The sequence below is a fragment of the Peromyscus maniculatus genome, chromosome 1 (genome assembly GCF_049852395.1).
Source record: "Peromyscus maniculatus bairdii isolate BWxNUB_F1_BW_parent chromosome 1, HU_Pman_BW_mat_3.1, whole genome shotgun sequence".
Lineage (NCBI taxonomy): Eukaryota > Metazoa > Chordata > Mammalia > Rodentia > Cricetidae > Peromyscus > Peromyscus maniculatus.
In genome coordinates this window covers 56,998,518-57,022,653 of record NC_134852.1, presented here as the reverse complement: position 1 = coordinate 57,022,653, position 24,136 = coordinate 56,998,518, and the positions used below count along the sequence as shown (strand labels likewise).

The following is a 24,136-nucleotide window of genomic DNA, read 5'->3' as shown; positions in this document are numbered from 1 at the left end:
AAGACAATGCCTACACATGAAGAGGTTGAGCTGGTGGCTACATAGAATCTGCTCACCCTCATGTTCTAGTGTCTTTGACATGGAAGCATACTCTGTAGGCTACCAAAAGAGAAACAACCTAACCACCAAATCTTTGATCTACAAGGATATACATATACATGCTGGTAAAATATACTAGGGCAATGGTGGCACAAACTCTGTGAGAATAACCAACTGATGTCTTATTTGACTTAAAGCCCACTCTGTGAGAGAGCACCCATACCAGACATTGCTTGTGACCAAGAAACAGACTAGATAGCTCAGAGAACTAAGAAAGAACCAAATGTTATTTCTCTAAAAAAAAGTAACAATAAAATGACTAAAATGACACCTAATGATATTTTACTATACTCCTAGATCGGTGCCTTATTCAGTCATCATCAGAGAAGCAGATGGAAACAGATGCAGAGACCCCGCAGTCAGACATTACACACACACACACACACACACACACACACACACACACACACACACACACACATATTGGAACACACAGCTTTAAATGAGATGTCTCCATCAACTCTCCCCACCTCAGAATTCAGAGAACCCCACAAGAGAGGAATCAGAAGGAACAGGGGTAACAGAAGGTATGGAGAGCACCAAGAAAACAAGGCCCTCTAAAACAACTGAGAAAATCTTGTATGAACTCACAGTCTGAAGCAAGAAAGCACAGTGTAGATGTAACCAACCATGTTATTAAATAAGAAACACAGAACCAAAGCAAAGTAGAAAGCCAAGAGGTCAGAGCTAAGAGCTAAAACCTTACCCTTCCTCCTCTGGTGGTCCTACCTCTCCGAACCAGAGCTACCTCCTGTGTTAAAGTCTTTATATAGAGTTTCTGTTCGCCTTCTCATTGGTTATAAACCCAACCACATGACCTCCTCATTACGGACTATCTGTATAGACCTCCAGGTTTTCTATGATTGGTATTGAGATTAAAGGCATGTGTATCCAATACTGGCTGTATCCCTGACACACAGAGACTTACCTAGCTCTGCCTACCAAGTGCTGGGATTACGAGCATACGCCACCACTGCCCTGCTTTCCTAATGCTTGCTAATAGCTCAGATCCCTGGGAAACTTTATTTATTAACGTACAAATAACATTTTAATACAAATAAAATATCACCATAGCACAGGGCCTACATAGAGCTGCACCAGGTCTTCTGTATATACACTATAGCTTTTGTTTTGTACTTTATGGAATTCATGAATGTGAAAATGAATGGGTCTCTGATTCTTTTTTTTTATTTTACAATACTATTCAGTTCTACATAATAGCTACAGATTCCCTTGTTCTCTCCCTTCCTGCCCCCCTCCCCTTCCCCCAGCTCACCCCCCATTCCCACCTCCTCCAGATGAAGGTCTCCCCCGAGGACTGGGATCCCCCTGATAGATTCAGTCCAGGCAGGTCCAGTCCCCTCCTCCCAGATTGAGCCAAGCGTCCCTGCATAAGTCCCAGGTTTCAAACAGCTAACTCATGCAACGAGCCCAGGACCTGGTACCACTGCCTAGATGCCTCCCAAACAGATCAAGCCAATCGACTGTCTCACCTATTCAGAGGGCCTGATCCAGTTGGGGGCCCCTCAGCCTTTGGTTCATAGTTCATGTGTTTCCATTCATTTGGGTATTTGTCCCTGTGTTTTATCCAACTATGGTTTCAACAATTCTCGATCATATAAACCCTCCTCTTGCTCACTAATTAGACTCCCAGCGCTCCACCCGGGGCCTAGCTGTGGATGTCTGCATCCAGATTCCTCAGTCCTTGGATGGGGTTTCTGGCACAACTATTAGGGTGTTTGGCCATCCCATCACCAGAGTAGGTCAGTTCCGGCTGTCTTTCGACCATTGCCAGCAGTCTTTTGTGGGGGTATCTTTGTGGATTTCTGTGGGCCTCTTTAGCTCTTTGTTTCTTCCTTTTCTCATGTGATCTTCATTTACCATGGTCTCCTATTCCTTGTTCTCCCTCTCTTTTCTTGATCCAGCTAGGATCTCCCGTTCTCTTTCCCTCGACCCTTGCCTTTCATTGCTCCCACTCATGTTCAGGCTGTTCATGTAGATCTCATACATTTCTCCGTGTCTTTCTTGGGGTCCTGTTTTCCAGGTAGCCTCACTAGTGATGTGAGTAGCAGTCCAGTCATCCTTGTTCCATATCTAGCATCCTTCTATGAGTGAGTATATACCATATTTGTCTTTCTGAGTCTGGGTTACCTCACTCAAGATGATTTTTTTCTAGTCCATCCATTTGCCTGCAAACCTCATGATGTCATTGTTTTTCTCTGTTGAGTAGTATTCCATTGTGTATATGTGCCACAATTTATTTATCCATTCTTCAGTTGAAGGGCATCTAGGTTGTTTCCAGGGTTTGGCTATTACAAACAATGCTGATATGAACATAGCTGAGCAAGTGCTCTTGTGGTATGATTGAGCATTTCTTGGGTAAATACACAAGAGTGGTATAGCTGGATCTTGGGGGAGATTGATTCCTAATTTTCTAAGAAAGCGCCATATTGATTTCCAAAGTGGTTGTACAAGCTTGCATTCCCACCAGCAGTGGAGGAGAGTTCCCCTAGTTCCACATCCTCTCCAGCATAAAGTGTCTTCAGTGTTTTTGATCTTAGCTATTCTGACAGGCATAAGGTGGTATCTCAGAGTTGTTTTGATTTGCATTTCCCTGATGATTAGGGATGTTGAGCAATCCCTCTGAATAGATCTCTGAAGTATTTGAAGGCTACCAGGCCAAACATCCTAATTGTCATGCTAGAAACCCCATCCAATGACTGAGGGAACCGGATGCAGAGATCCAAGGTCAGGCCCCAGGTGGAGCTCCAGGAGTCCAATTGGTGAGAAAGAGGAGGGTTTGTATGAGCGAGAATTGTTGAGACCAAGGTTGGAAAAGCACAGGGACAAATATACAAATGAAAGGAAACACAAGAACTATGAACCAATAGCTGAGGAGCCCCCAACTGGATCAGGCCCTCCGGATAAATAAGACACAATGGAATACTACTCAGCAGAGAAAAACAATGACATCATGAGGTTTGCAGGCAAATGGATGGATCTAGAAAAAATCATCCTGAGTGAGGTAACCCAGACTCATAAAGACAAATATGGTATGTCCTCACTCATAGGAGGATACTAGAGGTGGAACAAGGATGACTGGACTGCTATTCACACCACCAGGGAGGCTACCTGGAAAACAGGACCCCAAGAAAGATACAGGGATTGCCCAATGATGGAGAAATGGTTGAGATCTACATGAACAACCTGGACATGAGTGGGAGTAATGAAGGGCCAAGGTCGAGGGAAAGAGAGCCTGTGGGAGCGCAGATCCCAGCTAGATCAAGTACAGAGAGGGAGAACAAGAAATAGGAGACCATGGTAAATGAAAACCACAGGAGAAAAGGAAGAAAGAAAGTGCTAGAGAGGCCCACAGAAATCCACAAAGATACCCCCACAATAGACAGCTGGCAATGGTCGAGAGACAGCCGGAACTGACCTACTCTGGTGATGGGATGGACAAACACCCTAATAGTTGTGCCAGAAACCCCATCCAAGGACTGAGGAATCTGGTTACAGACATCCACAGCTAGGCCCCGGGTGGAGCGCTGGGAGTCTAATTAGTGAGCAAGAGGAGGGTTTATATGAGCGAGTATTGTTGAAACCATAGTTGGATAAAACACAGGGACAAATACCCAAATGAATGGAAACACATGAAATATGAACCAAAGGCTAATTCAGGAGGTTTTTAGCAGACACTCTCGTGAACTGATTTGGTTGCTGGATGCGAAGAGACAGTACCCAATCCTTACAAGGGAAGCAGTTCTGGCATAGGATAATATGAATGAAACCTTCTCAGGGTCTTAAAATCAGTCAGTCATAAAAACAGAATGCATAGAGGGTGAAGTGAAAAGATCCTCATTTATTTACATAGAAAATAGAACGTTACTCACTCAGGCCTGGTGGATAGGGGATAGAGGAACTGAAATGTAATCTTTGTGGAATTCCAGTGTTATCCTTTATGATATACAGAGTTTTGAAGGGAAATGATGATGATAACTCTTGATAAGATCATTTTACTGTCAGTGAATTACACTTAGAAAATAGATATGTAATAGTTGCATTCCTCATCACTGTGAGAAAATATTCACCTAAAAGTAAATTAACGAAAGTAGAGATTATTTTGGCTCCCAGAGGAAGGTTCCAGCAGAGGAGTCATGGTGACAGGAGGTGGAAGTTGGTCATGTTCCTCCACAATCAGGAAGTAGAAAGAGATGAATTGTCCATGTTTTATTTTCCAAGGATCCATGAATGGTGCTGCCCAAGGACACCATCCCATGAATGGTGCTGCCCACATTACAGGTGGGTCTTCCCACCTTTGTTAAGCTAATCAAGATAAGCCATTCCAAGCATGTTAGAGACTTGTTTACTTTAGACAACCCCTCCCAAGCATGGTGGAGACCAGCCAACTTTAGATAACCTACTTTAGAAATATCAGATCCCTTGAGATTAATGTATTTTTCTAGCACTCAAAAGGAATGCTAGGAAGCAAAACTAAGTCCTCTGCAAGAGTAGTAAATAATCTTGATGATTGAGCCATCTCTGCATTTTATTATATATAAATATAAATATATTTTTACTTCGATTAAATATATTTTAAATAAAACATAATGAGTGTAAGAGCCTGCACTTACTTACTGAGCCAAGATCACTTGGATATAGCCTCAAGGAATGAAATCAGGCCAGGTTGGAGAGACCACAGTGAAGCTGAGGCTGTGACAATTTTTGAGAGAAGCCAGACTTTTTATACCTTTATCAGAAACAGAATATAATGGCAATTGCCAGGATCAATACAATTGTGGTTGCCAGGATACAGTGAAGTTTGCAAGTCATACAGGGTACAGAAGATCACTGTCTAAGACCAATTGTCCTGTGAAGCCTTAGTGCTTCCTTGACCACTAAGGCAACATACAGAGAAACGCCAAGTGAATGCTTCACTGCCTGAGGGAATGCATCAGTCCCACAGGATCTGGAAGTCACATTGTGCCCCAAGAGCCACGGACTCTAACCTGAAAAACCTATGATGGATGCCTCTAAAGGTAGCTAGGCCAAGGCAACTACATGGTTCCCTGAAAATTATGTTATAGGTAGACTATAGAAAATACATGTTCTGCTGGGTGGTAGTGGTACATGCTTTTAATCCCAGCACTTGGGACACAGAGCCAGGTGGATCTCTGTGAGTTCAAGGCCAGCCTGGTCTACAGAGCGAGATCTAGGACAGGCACCAAAACTAAACAGAGAAACCCTGTCTCAAACAAACAAACAATCAAACAATCAAACAAACAAACAAACAGACAAACAAACAAACAAACAAGCAAACAAAAAGAGCTAGTCAGCTGATGGATGCACTGGGTGGGTGAGTCTTTGGAAAGTATCCAGTAAAGGACCAGAGAGAAACAAGTTGTGAAATCAGCAAACATGATCTATTGAGAAAGTATCTTTATTATAGCTACATCATGCATTAGAATGGTATAATCAGTAAAGCCTTCTGTTGGTCAGCAGTAGGAGACCATTTGATGATTTCTGAGGCTGTAGTGAGGAAGGTGTGAATTACAAATCACAGTTGCTTAGAAACACCAGGCAAAGCCCATACACTCTAGTGAAGATAAATACAATAATTCAATAATAATGACTGGAGATGGCTATGGCGTATTTCATTCCTGTGTAGTTTTTTACAAGACATAATTTGACTATACTTTTGGAATCACACTGTTCAACTTATTTCAATGTTTAGCATTTCTTACATTTCTAGTGCAATGTAAGAAATGTTCTTTGATTACTTTGCAAATTGACAGTTACTGCTCAGTATGTATTAACTGTAATTAAATCAATAAAATGTTTCATGACAGACATAACATTGCACATTATCTCATTAAAAGACACTCATAAAGACCATGACCTCTCTTGTGGTCTTTACTGGCAGCTTTCAAGACCTATTCTTCTTTATTTACTTTTACTAGACCTCTGGGCTCACTCAAAAGAAACCCAGAGTCAAGGTATCATGTCTTTGGGACTGGTGGGACACAGGAAGGAATCAAATGTTAGTCCTACTTTCCAACCACAGTGAAACCTAGGGTTTCCCAAATGACCTCCAAGTGCCTTTCATCACCCTTCTTGTTGTTTTAGTATAAATGTGATCCCATGGGCATCATGGCAGATGCTAGTAATTCTAGCACTGATAAGGCTGAGGCAGGAGAATTGTGAGTTTAGGCTGTCATGGGCTACAAAGCAAGACACTATCAAAACAAGCAAACAAAAGACAAGAGGACTAATATAGAAAATACTTCCAAGAAAAGAATCTGACATATGATGTATATGCTTAGAAAAAAATAGGATCTCCCAACCATGTGTTTTAACCTTTCTATTTTTGTTCCTTGATTTGATTTGAAGTCAGATTTGTGGCTACTCTAGACCTGATAGCTTCAATCGCACTCTGAGATCTGGATTTCTCTCTGTTGACATGACTCAAGCTCAGGTTTAACTGAGTATGCTCTTGCCCCTTGCTTTCTCAAAGTGGTAATGCTTTTCATTCCTTCTATTGTGAGTCCTTTATACACACAGCTGGAATGATCTCATTCCCAGATCACTGTCTCCCAGTCTTTCTTGGCACTGTCTTCTAGCATCCATGATTCCACCCTCCCCAGTCCTCTCTCAGATTGAGGAAATTTGGCAACCCCGGTGTCTCATCCTCTGCCTTAGACTTACTCTTTCAATACACTGAGTGTGTGTCTCTCCAGTGCTTGCTTGTTCTACTGTTGAGTGAGAATCAGTTATACGACCAGTTGCTTGTGGATGGGGATCATCTCCAAGTTCTTATGCATATGGTGCAGGCACTGAACCACTGAGCTATATTCTTGGTTTTCTTGTATGTTAATGCTTTAGATAGGCAGTCTAGTTATGCTATCCAGACTGGCCTTGTGGTTGTGATACTCTGTCTGTAGCCTAGCTAGTGGCTGGAAATACAGACATGGGCTATTGTACACAGTTCACTCAGGAAGATTTTAATCAGAGATATTATTCTCTCTTAAGCAATGTTTGTTATGCATGTTCTTTTAGTCTCACATTAACAGGTCAAATATTATTATCAATAACTGCCCATCCTTTGCTAATTGTTATATAAATTTTGATACCAGAAATACATGGTCATTAAAATGAAATGTGTTCCAGTCTTTAAGAATTAGCAGGCCATTAAGTTGCAGTAATTATGTATCCACAGAATTAAATTGAACCAAGGTTATTTATAGGTGCATGATAATAGACTTGGAATCAACATAACAATCCACACACTAAGAAGAGCTGTTCATGCTTGAAAGAAGTAAAAATTATGTTTGAGGTCATAAGAGGATACAAAGATTTATTTGGCTGTTGTTTCTAGGCAGACTTGAAGCCACTCAAAATGCTCAGGCATGGAAATACTTTTCCTACTTAACTATTCTTCCAACTAAGGAAAAAGAAGTGGTTCTTGAGAGACTGAGAAGCTAAGTAGAAATCTTAAGTTACATCAGAGAATAAAAAATATTCTTTCATTACTCTCTGGAGATAGAATAAAACTTGGAGTTGCACTCCTGATATTTTATTTTATTTTATTTTTTTTTTGGTTTTTCGAGACAGGGTTTCTCTGTGTAGCTTTGCGCCTTTCCTGGAACTCACTTGGTAGCCCAGGCTGGCCTCGAACTCACAAAGATCCACCTGCCTCTGCCTCCCGAGTGCTGGGATTAAAGGCGTGCGCCACTACCGCCCGGCATGCACTCCTGATATTTTAAATAGGATTAGCGATAAATGGTCAAGGCTTTCTATTAGAGCCTAAAATAATCCACACAAGAAGTGAAAGTAATGGAAATATACCACTGCCATTATTATGTATAATATATGTATATTAACATCTATTAATGTGAAGCTACATTAATAGAAAACACTCCTAATCTGGTTCTTGAGAGAAAAAAGAATCAGAATTATCATGTGTCTATAAAGGCAGGAAGAAGCCAGATCTAGTTTTTTTTTTTAAATCTACAGTTTACTACAAACCATAAGCAGAAACTTGAAGTTTTACATAGCAGGAGAAAGTATGCATGAACAACTAGTAAAGTAGGATCAGTTCTAAAGTCTTTTCTCAAAGCAACTGAAGTACCCCAAAAGCCACAAAGCTAAGCTGAGTCAACACAGAAGAATAACTTGTTTGAGGTGCATTGAAGGTGAACAACAGTGCCTGCCCATCACCTGACTAGCACTGATTCTGTGTGGAGAGGAACGGGCTTCTCCAAACAGTCCTCTGAGGAGAGGAAGAAAACCCAGCAATGTGTCTAACAACATAGGAAGGTGGAGACATGTGCATTTATTTCTATAGCCTCAGGTTCTATATCAGTTTGAAACTGACTTGTTCACAACACTGAGAAATTAGCTGCAATTGATAAATAGAAGAATTAATTATCATTCTCTCATGGCAAGGGGAAACGTAGAAACACAGGTCAACCATTCAGCCTCAGTCATGAACCAAGAATCTTTACAAATACTTTGGGAAACTGAACAACTGATTTTGAAGACTTTGAATAAGAGATGCCTGTTATTATAGGGCTAGGGAGAAGGAAAAAAATATCCAGGTTTGTAAAGATTCTGTGTTAAATCAGTCAAAATTTAGATGCCTACTAATTTTCTGAAAAATTAAAAAAGATACAAGAAGCAAAAGATTACTAATTTTAAAAGGAAAGTGGAGACTATAATATGGCATGTGTGGCAAGTTTATATTGAAGTTCAGAATACAATATTCCAAGAGATAGTTGAGTTATTCTAGCATGTTAATGCACATGCAATTGAGGTTTCATAGGAAAAAGACAAATAAAGGAGAAAAGCTAAATATAAATCTGAATCTTCCAGTTTTCTAACATTAATAGAGGGCCTTAATGCAGATATTCAGAAAGATAAGCAAATGCATCTGGCCTACAGACAGAACATTTTCATGTAATAGTACAAGTGCAAAAGCAGAAAGAAAATAAAAACCTTGAGAGTACACAGAAAAGAAAAAAAAACCCACACAAGCAAGGAACTAACAGTGGATATGTATATTTCAACAGTGACAGAAGCCAGAAATAATACAGAATCATTAAATAAAATGAAATAATATAATAAATAAATGGACATTATAAAAATCTTTCTGTTCATTTAAATGCAGTTTTCTATATGTAGAATTTTACAAAGAAGTCATCAGATAAAGTAAAAAACTGAATCTTTTTATGTTATTTGAAGGTAATTGCATAAAATCTACTCTCATAGAAAACCAGATGACGTAATGGAATGATTCTAAAACATTTTAATAAAAATTAATATAAATATTTCACAAAATATTAATTGTGGAAAATTTCCAAAATCTCATGGTATAAGACACTTGACCCCAATACTTGGAGAAGTGAGATTTAAAAATAAATATTCTCAAATACGCATATAACTATAAATTCCTTTATAAAAATTTGAAAAGTGAAACCCTGATATAAAGAATATATCAACACCATTAGAAAAATTTTCTTTCAAAGACAGAAACACAGCTTGTCCTCACATTAACTCATGCAATTTAGACTGTTGCTTTAAGGAAACATGATCATTTCAGCAGGTTTTTGCAGAGCTAGTGAGTAAACTAAACTTTCTTATGATACACTCTCAGCAGAGTTGAACTTGAGGAAAATATGCCTCTTTCAAGCAAATTCAAGAACAAAATCACCCTATCAGAGTGAAACAAAAGAACCCAACACACCCGACTGAAGTCACAGAGACTCTGGCCCATTGTAAAGTGCACATAGGTAAGAAGCAATGAATGTGAAGTGTGAATGCCCCTCAGCACCAGGTCTACTCTGGAAGCAGAGAAAAGGGGAAGAATGCCAGAAATGAAAGTTATGGATGGTGAAGCTGCTTCAAAAACAAAACAATAAAAAATTAGCAAGGTGGTTTACAATAAGATCTCTTCAGAAGAAATTTATTTGATATGAGCAAAACAATAGCTATGCAAAGCATATTTACAAATTGGTTCATTTATTTTTGTGCACTTGAGAAATGTATAGAAAATAGAGCAGCTACACCGAAAAGAGAAAAATGAGAAAAAGAATATAGAACAGAGCTGAGCGGTGGTGGTGTACACCTTTAATCCCAGCACTCAGGAGGCAGAGCCAGGTGGATCTCTGTGAGTTCGAGGCCAGCCTGGTCTACAAAGTGAGATCCAGGGCAAGCACCAAAACTACACAAAGAAACCCTGTCTTGAAAACAAACAAACAAACAAACAAACAAAGAAGAACAGGTCGATGAATGGAGGGGTGAATCACTTACAGAATGGAAAATTGAATTTTAAAATCAGGCCAATAGCCCTCAGGTGAACTTTATGTAACTTAGAATCTCAGATAGAGATCAGATTTCATAGTTACTGAAGACTGAGACATTTATACATAATATCAAAGGGCAACATGTAGATAACATACCAAAGCTAAACAGTGTGTTGGTCCCTGACAATCAGTTGTGAAGATCACTGTAAGCGTAGCATATCCATGCCCTTGACACAATGAGTGAGAAATTCAAAATACCAGGAATAATGTCACTCTCAAGGGATGCACCATTCTGTTAATATGGGATGTTTTCGTGCAGTGAAGGAAGGATTCTCTTTATAGGAACCTGGATGAATTAGCTATCGATATAGGACAAATATTCACCAAAACTAATCCAAGAAAAATTATATATTGAAATATCCTACATCAGAAAATTTAAAATCCTCAAGTGTGATTTTATAGATCAATGTATAAGATAGAATCATCATAAAAGTGAGATCAATCAATAAATAATGATGCTGTGCCCACACACTTAAGGGGTGGTTGTGCACACAGTTTGGTCAACAGATTGCAGATAGGAATGTGGGAGAAGAGTGCTTTTGTAACTTTACAAAGACAGAGGAACATCAGTGTGCACTTGTGCAGGGATGGGGCCCAGTAGGTTCTGTATCTCATTACTTTTCCTTCATTCATTTCTATCTTCCTCTCTTCACAACAGCAGAGATATTCTTGTAATGCCCTTCTCAGAAAGCCCTAGACTTTTAATTAGGCATGATCTGGCTGGCTTATTTCACCAGTGGAGGAAACCACTTTCAGGGATCCAAAAATACTTACCACACACATCTGAATTCCTTATGCCAAATTCCTGCGAAACATTAGATCCAAATTTTGTCCCCTTTTAATTCAAACTGCTTGTGAATGCGAGAGCTTCTGACCTCTGAGAGCAGTGGGTGAGACAGGCATTGATTCAGGGTAAGGGTTTTTATTTTTATTATTTTTATTAATTCATTGATTAACTGCTTGATTGAGTTTTGAGACAGGGTCTAATTAGCCCAAATTATTCTCAAGCTAGCTGTTTGGCTGCTATGCCCAGACCATGACTCTAAAGAGAGCACTGAAGACGGAGGATGTCCAGAATGCAACAGCAAGGTTTATTCTGTAGATACAAGCCTAGTCAGGGAACTTTCCTACACCCAATACAGTGAGGCAGAGAGGAGTTGCTCTTTGTTTGTGAGGCTGTCTTTTTAAAGGTAAAAACCACAAGCAGTTGTGGGGATTGGGGATTTGGCACGGTTGCAACTCAGATTGGTTTATTTTTATTTTTGAAGGTCTCTGTTCTCTTTTAATTGGTGAGGGTATGTAACCATTGAATTTACTGGTTGGGGGTTGCAATTATCTTTTTGGGGGCAGTCCAGGACAATTCCTGGGCTTTGTTCTTGAGCTACCATAGGGGCAGGCTGGCCTAGCATGTTCACATTGACCCATGCACGCAGCTCTAAGTTGGTGAGGGGTCCCAGACAGTAAACAACTGGTTGAACCTTGAACAGTCAGGGTACATGCAGAAAGGGAGCTACTGCAAGGACTATGTCTTTTGTTCATGGCCTTCCCAGAAACTGCTTGCTTAAGCCTCAGGAAACTGAGGCCTAATCTCTGAGAGAAGACTAAGCAGCCTGTTATGGCATCTGCTTGGTCCTTTCATAGCCAAGGGTGAACTAGATAGAGCTTTGATCCTCTTGACTCCACATCCTGGGTGCCTGGATGATAGGTGTGCAACACCACAATTGGACTGGGAGTTTGTATGTTGGGCGAGAAACATGTACATGGCCCCTGCCATGTAAGGTGTGAGAGACTAAAACCCTGCTTCATTTCCTGGTGGGGAGAGGGACAGCCCAAGAAGAAATAACATCTTCCACAGAGAAAGTCAGCATGGACTGGTTCTGCTAGGGCATGAATTTGTGTTTTTCAAAGCAGATCTGAATAGTTGCTGATGTCAGAGCCCTGAATCCAAAGGTAAGGAGAGTGAATTTGTGCTTGGGGACTGTTTCTCATCACCTGTTAGGAGAGCTAGTCCTCTACAGTCTTCAGTGGAGGCTGTCAGTTCCTTTAACTTCTGTCACTTCTGTTGCTATGGTAACAACTCAGATCTCCCACTGTTAAGTTCACCTGGAAAAAGGTAACATTTTAAACTTTTCTGACACAACTTGGAGCTCTGGTTGTACCGTCATAGTAGGAAGTCTGGTAAACCAGTAGGAATCATGTTGTAGGGCAATTAAAAACACCAATGCTTAACTGAAATTTTCTCATGTAAGATTCTGCCTTCAGGGTTGTGTGTTGACAGGCTTCCAGTATGTGAAATGTGGGCATCATTGCAGTTCACTAGCATGGTCCGACTCAATAAGCACTTTGTGTGACTATGGAAAAGTGATATACTGAATTGTTCAATTCATATCCAAAGAACTGACCTGAACACTCACCCAAGGGACTTGTGTGGCAATGGTGCCTGGGAATGTATGCATCCACACAGCCAAACTGAGTTTAGTTGGCAGTAAGGGAACCATCAGCAGCAAGCATGAGTTCCTAGTGAAAGTAAAATCTGCAGTGACTTTTCCCACCATGACTACACTAAGATTCTGAGGGTGCTGGAAAGGGAAGTTGTAAGAGATGATCAAAACCCCCTCTGACTTTCAGAGTAGCTGTGGACAGGGTAGTTGAGGTAAAAACTGGAAAGGTAGGTAGAACTCATTTAATCATATTTTATATCAGCACTCAAGTAATTTAATAATAATAACAACAACAATGACAATAATAATAATTGAGCCACTTGGGATGGCTCTTACACATAATCCAACACTTGAGGACAGTCTGGTCTACATGGTAAAGCCCTGTCTCAAACAACAGCAGCAGTAAAGCTGAGTGTGATAATTTTAAATGTTAACTTGTGAAAGCATACTGAGAAATTGTCTAGAGCAGATTATCCTGTGGACCGGTCAATGGGAATTATCTTGATTATTAGTTGATCTAACTGACTCTGTATTTCACCATTCTCTACAATGGGCCCTGAACTAAGAGTGAAGAAAAACAACCAAGAACAAGCAAGAAGGCAGCATGGGTGCCTGTGTTTCCAGTGCCCTTGATTGTGGGTGTGCTGACACTGACTCCTGAGGTTCTGCTGGGCCTTACCTGAAGTGACAGACGAGAACCTGGAACCCCTTTTACCTCTAAAGTTGGTCTTGTCCAGTGTTTCATCACAACAGAAATGAAACTAGAACAACGAATCATGTTCTTTGCATAGGATCTATTATCAGAGCTAGATATGAATATCAATAACTATTGCTGATGTTGGCACAAGCTACCTATCCTAATATGATTCTTTTTCACAATCCTACATGTGCATATTATACACATTGCACAAGTATACATTACAGATATGCATGCATGTGTTACATATTACCAGCTATGCGTCCTGTGCTCCATCTTTAACTGATTTCTCCTCTAAGCAGTGTGCTGACCCATGAAGTCATACACTGTCTTAAGCACTGCTTTCATGGGTATTTAGCCCATTATTTCTTAGATTTAGCTTGTGTATTCTGATATTTGTCCCATTTTTCATCAGTGATCTCTACTTCCCATCTCCTTTTCCTAGTCCATGTCTGGATGGGATTATTCTGTGTGAACTGCTTTATCTGATAGTCATGTAATCTACTTCTGATCAGTATTTCATAAGGTCACCTAGGCATTTTACTAAAACTCAAATAGGATTATACTATGTGCCTGTTTAATATTCCATGCTCCTTCATCTCTATTTTTACCAACTTCTAAGCTCCAAAGTCTATGACTTAAATGACACCTTACCTAGGAAGACTAAGATGTGTAAACCAAATAAAAATCTGGGTAAATTTGTAGTGAGGCTGGAGCTTTCTACCTCAGAATGTTGATCTATGACCCACTTCCCTGTTCCTGACCTCAAATGTGAGGTGTCTCTCTGATTTCTAAGGACCTACACAGCTGATTTTGAAAATGTCATTGTTATAAAAAAAAGACAGAGTTTCCTGGGATGACCTTAGGCTATGAGAGTGGGACATTTGTCCTTTACATCATGAGAGAATGTCATTGCTGTGTAATTGTTTTTCTCTCTGAGACTCAGGGGGCTTTTGTGAGACTCACAAAATGCAAAAGACTTGTGAGGAGCCTGCCTGCAGTTTTACAAATGTTACCACTAAAGGAAGGAAGACTCTTCAGTGGAGTTGTCTGCACGCTGAACAAGGAGAGTGCAGTTGAGTGAAATGAGGATATGACCGCTCCAAGGTGTGGTTGAGAATTTTTTATTGTAGATATGAGGGAGAGTACAGCCAGAGGCATCTGGAAGAGTCTAGAGCAGGGAGAGAAAGTAATAGACTGAATGTGGTCATGAGAGGAGAGGGAGACTGGGAGAGTGAGAGAGGAAGAGAAGAGCAAAGGAAGAAAAAAGAGGGGACCAGGAGCCAAGAACAGAGGCCAAGAGAGAGAGTAGAACCAAGAGAACAAAGAAAATGTGTGGCTGAAATGGGAGGTTTTTGTAGGAACCAGAAGCTGGAGGAAGGGAAGAGAAGTTCAGGGCTGGAGAGGTTTAGAGTAGGGACAGAGGACGGGGTGGGAAATGCTGAGAGGAGCCAGGACTCTGTAACAGATACTTGTGATTCTCAGAGAGCCTGGCTGCTAGTGTGCATTTTGGTAGGTTGATTGGGCACCACAGTTAGCCATTTGTCCTGAGTTTCTTTGGGACCTGACAGTAGTAACGCATATTCCATGAGTTGCAACCATACTGGAGTGGCCTTTCACTAATGCTGCTATCCAGGTCACCAAGCTCCTGCCTTATTCTCAGTAAGTACATTGGCTCATCCAGGTTGGCTTGGAGAAGATGGTGTCCTAGGCTTGCCATTGTCCCTTCCTTCTGGGAATAACAGAATAAACTCCCTAGGAAAATATTCACAAAGCCATTACTTTAAACAAAGGGTATGAAATAACAGCATATTTCTGTAAGAACGGCTCTGAATCTATATGCACCAGATTTTCCAAAGCAATGAAAAAATAAAATGTTTCCCACAGAAAATTTGCAAAGATTTGAATTGAATTTTTAATAAATTAAAAATTGATTAGTAATACACAACTTCTTGAGGCTCTGGAAATTGTGATTTTTTCCTGTGAACTATCTTTTTTTTTTCATTTGCCCTTCTGGAAAATTATTTTGTGTTTAAGTACAAGAGATTGAAAATTTCATTCTAGAGACATGTATTCTCAAAATCATCTGAATATTATGTGGTAGTTCAAGTTGCTAGAAATATCACTAGGAATTCTTTTATTTTAAATAAGATTTGAATTGTATTGAGTCACAGAAACACTTTAAAAAAATTAGATCAACATAGCATGGTAGAGGGAAGAAGTTCAGAGGAGAGCATCCACTGGCCCTCACAACAGGGCAGCTCACTATTTCAATGTGTCCATCAGGAGCTCAGTTCTCTGCTTCCCTGAGGAAGGGCTCAATCTCTGTTGTACTTTCATGTCAGTACAACTTCTCAGGACAATATCCTTCCTGATTAATCGGAATCATCAGGTTTGTGACCCTGGTAGGAATTTTTAGATATCTTCACTTTTGTCAAATAACATAAAACACAAGAGCAATAATGTCCCATTGTTTGGTGGGTCCAGGTTGTCATCCAAAGGAGGAAATGTCAAAGGCATTTATCAACAGGGCAGGTGTCATAGAAGCCACACAGAATTCTGTCTGTAGAAGGGCCAGGAGGAGCTCCCACTTCTGTGCTCACCAGTACCTAAAAAGGCACATGAACCCAAGGGTAGGCTTGGAAAGGGAGTCCTTGGCCTTATGCATCCGCACATCTTTCACATCTTAGGTGGTGTGTTGTTCTGAATGAAAGAAATAGATTCATCAATAAGAGAAGAATACTCTTGTTTTCAGTGGAGAAAAGAAACTAGCTAGCAAACTTACAACTTTATATATTGCTAAGTATTTGAAGTAAACACCTACCTGGGGACTTACTTGTTTAAAAATGAGGGAGCATTGAAATCAAATTTATTAAATCAAAACAAATAACAAATGACTCGAAAAACAAATGGTTTTGTTGGCTGGAAAAACACATTACATTTTGGTGTTATTTATTGTACTAAAGAAAAGAATACATAAACGATTACCTAGAAATATATGTGGATTACTGAAGATTTCTAACATGCACAAAAGATGGTCAAAATCAACATAAATTTTACTTCATCTTCATATAGCTGGCAGTTTGTGATAAAGGAGACTGATGTTTTGTTATTATTCCAACTACAGTATATGTTTTTCATACACCTGTTATTAAGTGATACCAGCAGTATAGACACTAAACACACGAACAACTATAATTTGCTATTTCATGTCATTATTTTTAATGAGATAAGTGAAAAGAATTTGCATGACACATAACAACTGCTAAACAGTAAATGAAACCAAGTGGGTAACTGTCACCTTTACTTACTAACATGAAGTTGTGCAAAATCTTAGCCTTCAAGTAATATTCTCTGATCAGAAATATGGGATACAATTATTTTTACCCTTTATCAATACCAATTCACTATTGTTTATTGATGTGAAAGGAGGGAGGTGAGGAAAAGGAGAGAGACAGAGAGAGACAGAGACAGAGAGAGAGAGAAGAAAAGAAGAGAGGAGAGGAGAAAAGAAAATGTTGGTTCAGGATATAAAGCGAATCCTATATCATGTATGTGCATAGGAACTCAAACATCTACTGAATAAATCAGGACCTGTGCCTTTCCCTCTGAACCAGTGGTGTACATTTATTTATTGTATTAGGTTATAGTTTGATCTATGAGCAAACAACATTAGTGATCATGTACATGTTTGCTACCCCCATAGTTATCTAAAAGCTTGTAGGATAAGTGGTATCTTCCCCTGGAGTGTGAGTTCTGACTAAAGCCTCTTGGACTCCTTCTGGCCATGAGGGTGTTCTTACTGAACTACCTTCTCGTATCACATGTTAGTACTAGCTGTCTTTCTGTTGGTGCAATTAATTTTGAATTTGGGGGCTTTCTTGAGGAATGTAATGTTATATCTTTGAAATTTTAAATATTTCCTGGATGTTAAATACTCTGACATGTTTTCATATTGAGGAATTTTTATCTATGAGTATTTCCATTTGCTGGGATTATTTTGTGCTTTTGATCTTCACTAATACTTCTTATGAAAATAAATGTAGAACAAAATTAACAGATTTTGAAAGTGAAAGTAAATATTGGCACTACTTAGATGTCATGAGGGAACGTTTAGGGTTGGATGGGGTGAATCATAGCAAAGTGTAAGGTTTTATGTGCGTGGGATAAAACACATAATCTTGTACTCTACATAAAATAATCATGAATATAAGTGATTATAGGCTCCAGTGGTTACCATTCCAACTAAGTCCATGTGAGACAAACTGGTTCACTAGTGGGTAACTAAGCAGAAACTAAAAGACTTGGAAGTGGGTTGGGAACACACCCTCTGTAGCCATTTCCAGCTCAAATGATAGACATTAAAGGGGTAGAGATGAAAATGAAATGGCTTGATGGTTAGGTTTTTAATAACATGAGAGTTTATGATGTTACCATGTGACCATCCAGAGCTATTCTGTCAATAAAATAGCCATTCTATATAATTTAAACTAAGGTATCAGTAACATTTTAAAAATTTAAAGTTTTTTTTTTTTTGGTAATTTTAAGTTATTTTCTAAAGCCTATTTTCCATGCCATCTCATTTCCATCATTTCTCCAGAGCAGTTCCTTAGGACCTCAGGACTTCTTTGATGTTAATGTGTCTTTATGAGCAATTGTTTTGTTAATTCCGTCTCTAGTTTTAGTTTTAGAGTTCTTATTATAACAGATGGATGATGATTTCTTGAATTCCTTTGGCTTGTACTTGTTATAACTTTGTAAATTCCTGACTTGATTTATTTTCTCTATTTTTGAAAAATCTATGTACCTCCTCAACTAGTTCCCTGCCCCTCTTTGCTTTCTGTTAGGACAACCCAATGCCCAGAGAAGACCTCTGCCATCAGACTGTAGTCCTTTAATAGTTTCTTGCATATTTCACCTCCTCATTTGTTAACTGTTTGTGATCATCTGACTTATTTTACAGTGCACTGTCTTATTCTTTATAAATATTCTGTTTAAAGATTCATTTTGGTTTCTTTTTTCACTTAACATACTCAGTATATTTTTTATATTTTTTAAGTATGAGTTTACTTATTAAGAAATGACATCTATTCTGTAGGAAATTCTAAGTTCTAAAAGTTATTTTCTTCACATTTTACCATACATATTTTAATGTTCATTTCTGAAAACTGCAGAGACTGGTTCATCTGTGGCTAGGTTTCTACCACCTTTTCTCTAGTCATTCAACTTATTATTGTGTCTGGAAGTTTCTGATTGAAAAGAAAGTAGGATTTGTAAATATGGAAGACTGTGTCTGAGGAGATGGCTCAGTGGATAAAATGCTTGCCATGCCTCATGAGGACCTGAGCTCAAATCCCTAGAACCCATAGAAAGGCAGTGCATGATAGGAGTCAAGACAGGAGAGTCCCCTGAAGCTTTGGGCCAGTGAGCCTGATGTGAAAAAATAATGACTATATAATTTAGTCAATTCTTACTGCACTGAATGGTTGAACTCTCCCAATAAGTATTCACCTTGAACCAGCATAAAAGTTAAACTTTTGTGTTTACATATACACATTTTTGTTTCTATATAAACTTATAAATCACAACTGTATGCATCTATACATTTGACATTAAATTATTTTTCTGACTTACACCTGGTCTTCTAAATGAGTTCTAGCCCCTCAATCCATTACAATAAATGAAAAAATGTATTTCACTCACCTAGTTACCTCAGAAAACTGGGACAATTGACTTAATAGCCCTTTTCCATGGTTTGTTATTGTGTCTAGTGAATTAGACTATTGAGTTCAAACTATGAACCTTGAAAAGAGCAGATGATGACTAGAAATTCCTCATTGCCCATAACCATGTAGGGTTTGATGTTACAGCACATCAAAAGCTAGAAGTATAATCTTAATGAAAAATATTCATTCTACATGGAAATGTATCTCATTAAAATTAGAGCACACTTAAATATTTAAGAGGTGTTTATGAAAATTTACATACATGTTCAAAGCAAATTTTAATAGTATTAAAGCAAATAAGATTATTTTGCTGTTTTTTATCTTGTTCTGTTTTCCCATAAAAAAACTCCACTCTGCCAGTTATTCAGTTGTTAATTAGGATATCACAGCAATGTGGCTTGTGGCCAGACATTAGGTAACTTTTCCATTTAATTGTAAATTTTCATTACATTGTATAGAGCAAATAAAATTGTACCATGTGGGAAAATAAGTGCCATTAATTAAAATAATCATTTCTGTGTTAATTGGAAAATCTCTTTCTAGGCTATGAAGTAAGGGATTTGCCTACATAATTTTAGTTTGACCTCACAATTACCCTGATCTGTGAGGAACTATATCTCCTCAGAGTTGCCAGTATAGAAGCAAGGAGATTAACTAATTTGCTCAAAATTAACAGCAATTTGTTTTGTTTTTACTCACTGAGTACCGGTTTTCAGGACAGGGTCTCAAGTAGGAGAGGCTGGCCTGGAACTCTGGAATCTCGCTATGTGCTGTTGATTAAACAGGTGTGCCACCTTGCTGGCTGTTTATTATTAACAGCAGTCAGACTTACAAATTAAATAAAAAGATCAGCCTTAGCCTCTCCCTTAACTTGAGTATACCTTAGACAACTCTGGCTCTGGCTGCAGGCTTTCCAAACAGATGGGAAACAGAAAATATAACACTTTCTTTATGAAACTTGTAGGTGTGATTCTGTTGTCTGCTTTTGTGACATGCATGTTCATTTTTTCTTTCAGGAAATTTCACACTTAGAGCTGCCTTCCTCAAGGCACAGCATCCTCCTGTGTGGACCAGGCTGTGAAACTGAATCAGACAGAAGATGAGGCTCCTGAAATCTCAGTGAGAAGTGAGCAGTTGATGGCTACATGCTGTAATTTGTATTTTGAAGGTAAATGTTGTGTAAAAGAATTAGATTGGGATATAAACTTGTATTTTCCTTTTTCTCTAAGTTATAGACAAACATTTGCTCCTACAAGGTACAGATGTATAGCAATGTGTGTGTGTGTGTGTGTGTGTGTGTGTGTGTGTGTGAGTGTATTCAAAACTCTCAAATACACTGTGTAAGTCTATTGGTTCACATTAACAAAACCTCTACTTCCATTCAACCATCTAACTCTACACACAGACACACACACACAGACACACACACACACACACTCACATACATCAAATAGCTAGCAGATAATATATAATTTTTTTCTCTGTAAGATGTTATTTTGGATGCTGAAAACATTAGTAGAATTAATGTCTGTGCTTTATGAGGGGGTAGTAGCTGTATTCTTCATATGAACACTTTTTTCCCTACCACAACTAAATGTGTCTCACAAGAGTTAGTTTTGCCTTTATATAGTCACACATTTATTTACTATGACAGGCAACTAATAGGAAAATCTTAAAGAGGGGGTGACTTTACTTTTAGTTCACCATTTGGGGAATGTAAATTTGAGGCATGGTTCTGAGTTTGAGAGACTACATTAAGTGATGCATTGTAGCAGAGCTATGTGGCAGGATAAGCTACTCATCTCATGTCAACCAGAAAGATGAGAGAGGGGAGAGAGAGGGAGAGAGAGAGAAAGAGAAAGAGAGAGAGAGAGGAGAGAGAGAGAGAGAGAGAGGAGAGAGAGAGAGAGAGAGAGAGAGAGAGAGAGAGAGAGAGAGAGAGAGAGAGCGAGAGAGAGAGAGAACAAGATATACACCTGCAGGACAAATCCCCAGTGACCCACTTCCTCCAACTAGACACTTCTAAAGTTACAACCCCAGCTACATGTTCTACTCATGAGCCTATTACATAACCTTCATATTTAAACTCAGTAAGCTTCTTAGAAAACCTCAAGACATAATAATGAAGAGTAAAGAAAACTGCTACAATATTTGTAAGCTCAAAAGGAAAATTCACTTTGTGTCCAATTACAGCGATCCAAGGCTATGACTAGAGTCCATGGTAACTTGGAAAATAAAAATTGCATCTACTCAATACAATATGTTTATTATTATTAATTAATTATCTGTTAATTTAAATAATAAGATGCCAAATTTTTCATTTCCGTTTAAATTATTGTTTTAAGGAATTCTCATTGTCAAATATTTCACTGACTACATCTGAGTGAAATAATTCAAATTCGATTTAAATCTAATAGTGAAAATTAATATTACCAGTTATAAAATATTAAATAAATAAAAAATCTATTATGTCCTGTATTCTATTTCACAGTTGTCATGGTTTTATGAATCACACATGCTAATGATTATGACAACAGAACTCTGAGGGACAGCTTCTAATACTGATATTTGTAGTTGGAGCAATGTAAGTGTACTTGTCCCAGTGAGAAAATATTAAATGTGGAGATGCAATATTATTTTTTATTTTCCTCAGATCTACACCTACTACTTGCCTTTCTGATCATTCCATGCCAAATATTTCTTCCAAACTCTCATTTCTTGTCCCAAATGTGTACTTCATTTTGAAAGATAGTATGCGTTTTCAGACTGTTTCCAGAAAAGACTGAAAAGTTGCAAAAGGTTCTGTACAGGTATAATGAACCATCCTCTGAGCATAAGAACCTCTGTTGTCACCAGAACAGCTGTGACTACTTCAAGATACCCCTGTGGTTGACTGCGGAGGTTCCCTTATAGGGCAACAGTTGGCCAAGGTCATTGGGCCCTCCCCCTGATATTCTTCCTTCTGCACCTCCTGGTCATTTGTCATTCTGCCCTGATTGCATGTGCCTCATGATGTTGGGAGGTACTACACTATAAAGACTGGAAGAGTTACTGGGGGGCGGGGGGAGTCTTCATCTATGCAGCTATGGGGAAGCCATCTTCTATGCTGGGGGTAAGACTTTTTATTGTTATTGCTGCTTTGGTGTCCATGTTATTGAAAGTAAATCCCTTGTCTATGATCTGCAAGTAAACCAATCAACTCATTGTCTACCCAGGTTGGACTTTGCTAGAATTATACTTGGGTTTGTTGCTGGAGCCCTATGAGTAGTAGCTTGCTTATGTCTCCCTACAGATCAAGATCCTTAAACAACTGGACACTGGGGCTCTCTTTTTGTCTTTTAAAATAATTAAATACAAAGCCAGATATTAGTTTTTTATTTCTGGATCTCATTCTTTATATCTGAAATTGATAGTCCACAGGGGTTTCTCCCTGACATTTTCTATGTATTTAAAGTACAATGTTCTATTGGGTTGCCATAGCTAGAGAAAATGCTTGCTATTAACTTGTTTATTTTGTAACTCAGGACTTTAGCTGTACCCAGGTAGAAATCTGAACATTGTATGAGGAATAAATTTCTCAGCCATATGATCCACCCTTCAGCTAGAAAGAAATAACACATATTTTAAGAGAGAATTGCCCTGACTTTAAGGATTTAATATTAGCACATAAAAATAAGTCAGTCATTTGGATTAAGGGAAAACATTTCAAGGCCAGTTTTTACTGGAGAAAGTGGGAGAAGAGGTAAGAGCTGTCAACACTAGGGAAAATCATGTGATAGTGTGGAGTTCAGTGACATTTTTTTAATATAACTTCAACATGTGATTGTATTACCCTTTGTAATGGTGATCACATTAACTAAAACTTACTAAGACAATAGGAACATAGCAAAGAAAGTCATATATAGTCTCAAATACAGGAGAAATTTTGTTAACATCAAATTGTGAGACAATCATCATGCTGGTAAGAGAGAGATCTCATAGTTTTCCTCTTAGATTTTCTGGTCCCCAAGTCAAAAGTGGAATGCAACACTTTAACATGTTTGGAAGGAAAGCTAACACCATGGACCTCAATTTTTTGATATGTTCTGCTTACATGCCAGGAAAGCAATATACCAAGGACTTTTCATTTGATTTCACATCCCCAGCTTTACTCTGGAGGTTGAGGACATGGTGTAAAGAAAATAAAGCAATCTTTGGCTCATGAAGTCTCACAAAATTCCTCATAGTTACTTGTCATTATATGTCTAACATTCACTTTGAAATGATCCTGTCTTTGTAGCATTTTATAATAAACCAAAATGTTAGGAAGTATGGCTGTTAAGTGGCTTTAAAGGAGACAGACATAAAGGGGTGAAGTAGCCCACTTGTCCACAAGGGTGGGTAGATAGCAGAGCAGAGGTCAAAGTCTAGGTCTGGCAATATAAAGCCATGCTGCAGGAATCTGAAGACTCCTAAAGTACATTTGGGTAATTGAACTGAAGAGATGGCACATTAACCCTGGGAAATGAACAGGCAGCTTTAATTCTGCAGGTGGCAAATGTCAAGACTTTGACTTTTTGCCATTATTGAGATATCTTGCCTCGAGGGACTTAAGGGCTCTGCATCTCTCTAGACCAAGGACACTCATGCAAATGGCCCACTTAAAATGAAGCAGGAAACTTTCCCCTGTGTGTTCTCAGAAAATTTGAAGAAATTTAAGTAGCAATGTGTTCACAATAAGAGCTCTGGCTGTCTGAGCAGCTAAGAGTCCTTCACAGCTGTAATGAGTTTTTAATATTCTTCCTCCTTTGTTGTTTGCATGTCTTGTTCCCT

The 24,136-nt window shown here is 38.7% G+C and overlaps 1 long non-coding RNA gene across 2 annotated transcripts in view; it reads left to right on the top strand.

Annotated features, from left to right (window-relative positions):
- Positions 1–24,136, top strand: part of LOC143266977 (uncharacterized) — a 74,818-nt gene that overhangs the window by 2,935 nt on the left and 47,747 nt on the right. For both annotated transcript variants that reach the window (XR_013041831.1, XR_013041830.1), the window contains exon 2: positions 20,341–20,492. This is a non-coding gene — a long non-coding RNA (uncharacterized LOC143266977). The remainder of the gene's footprint in view (positions 1–20,340; positions 20,493–24,136) is intronic.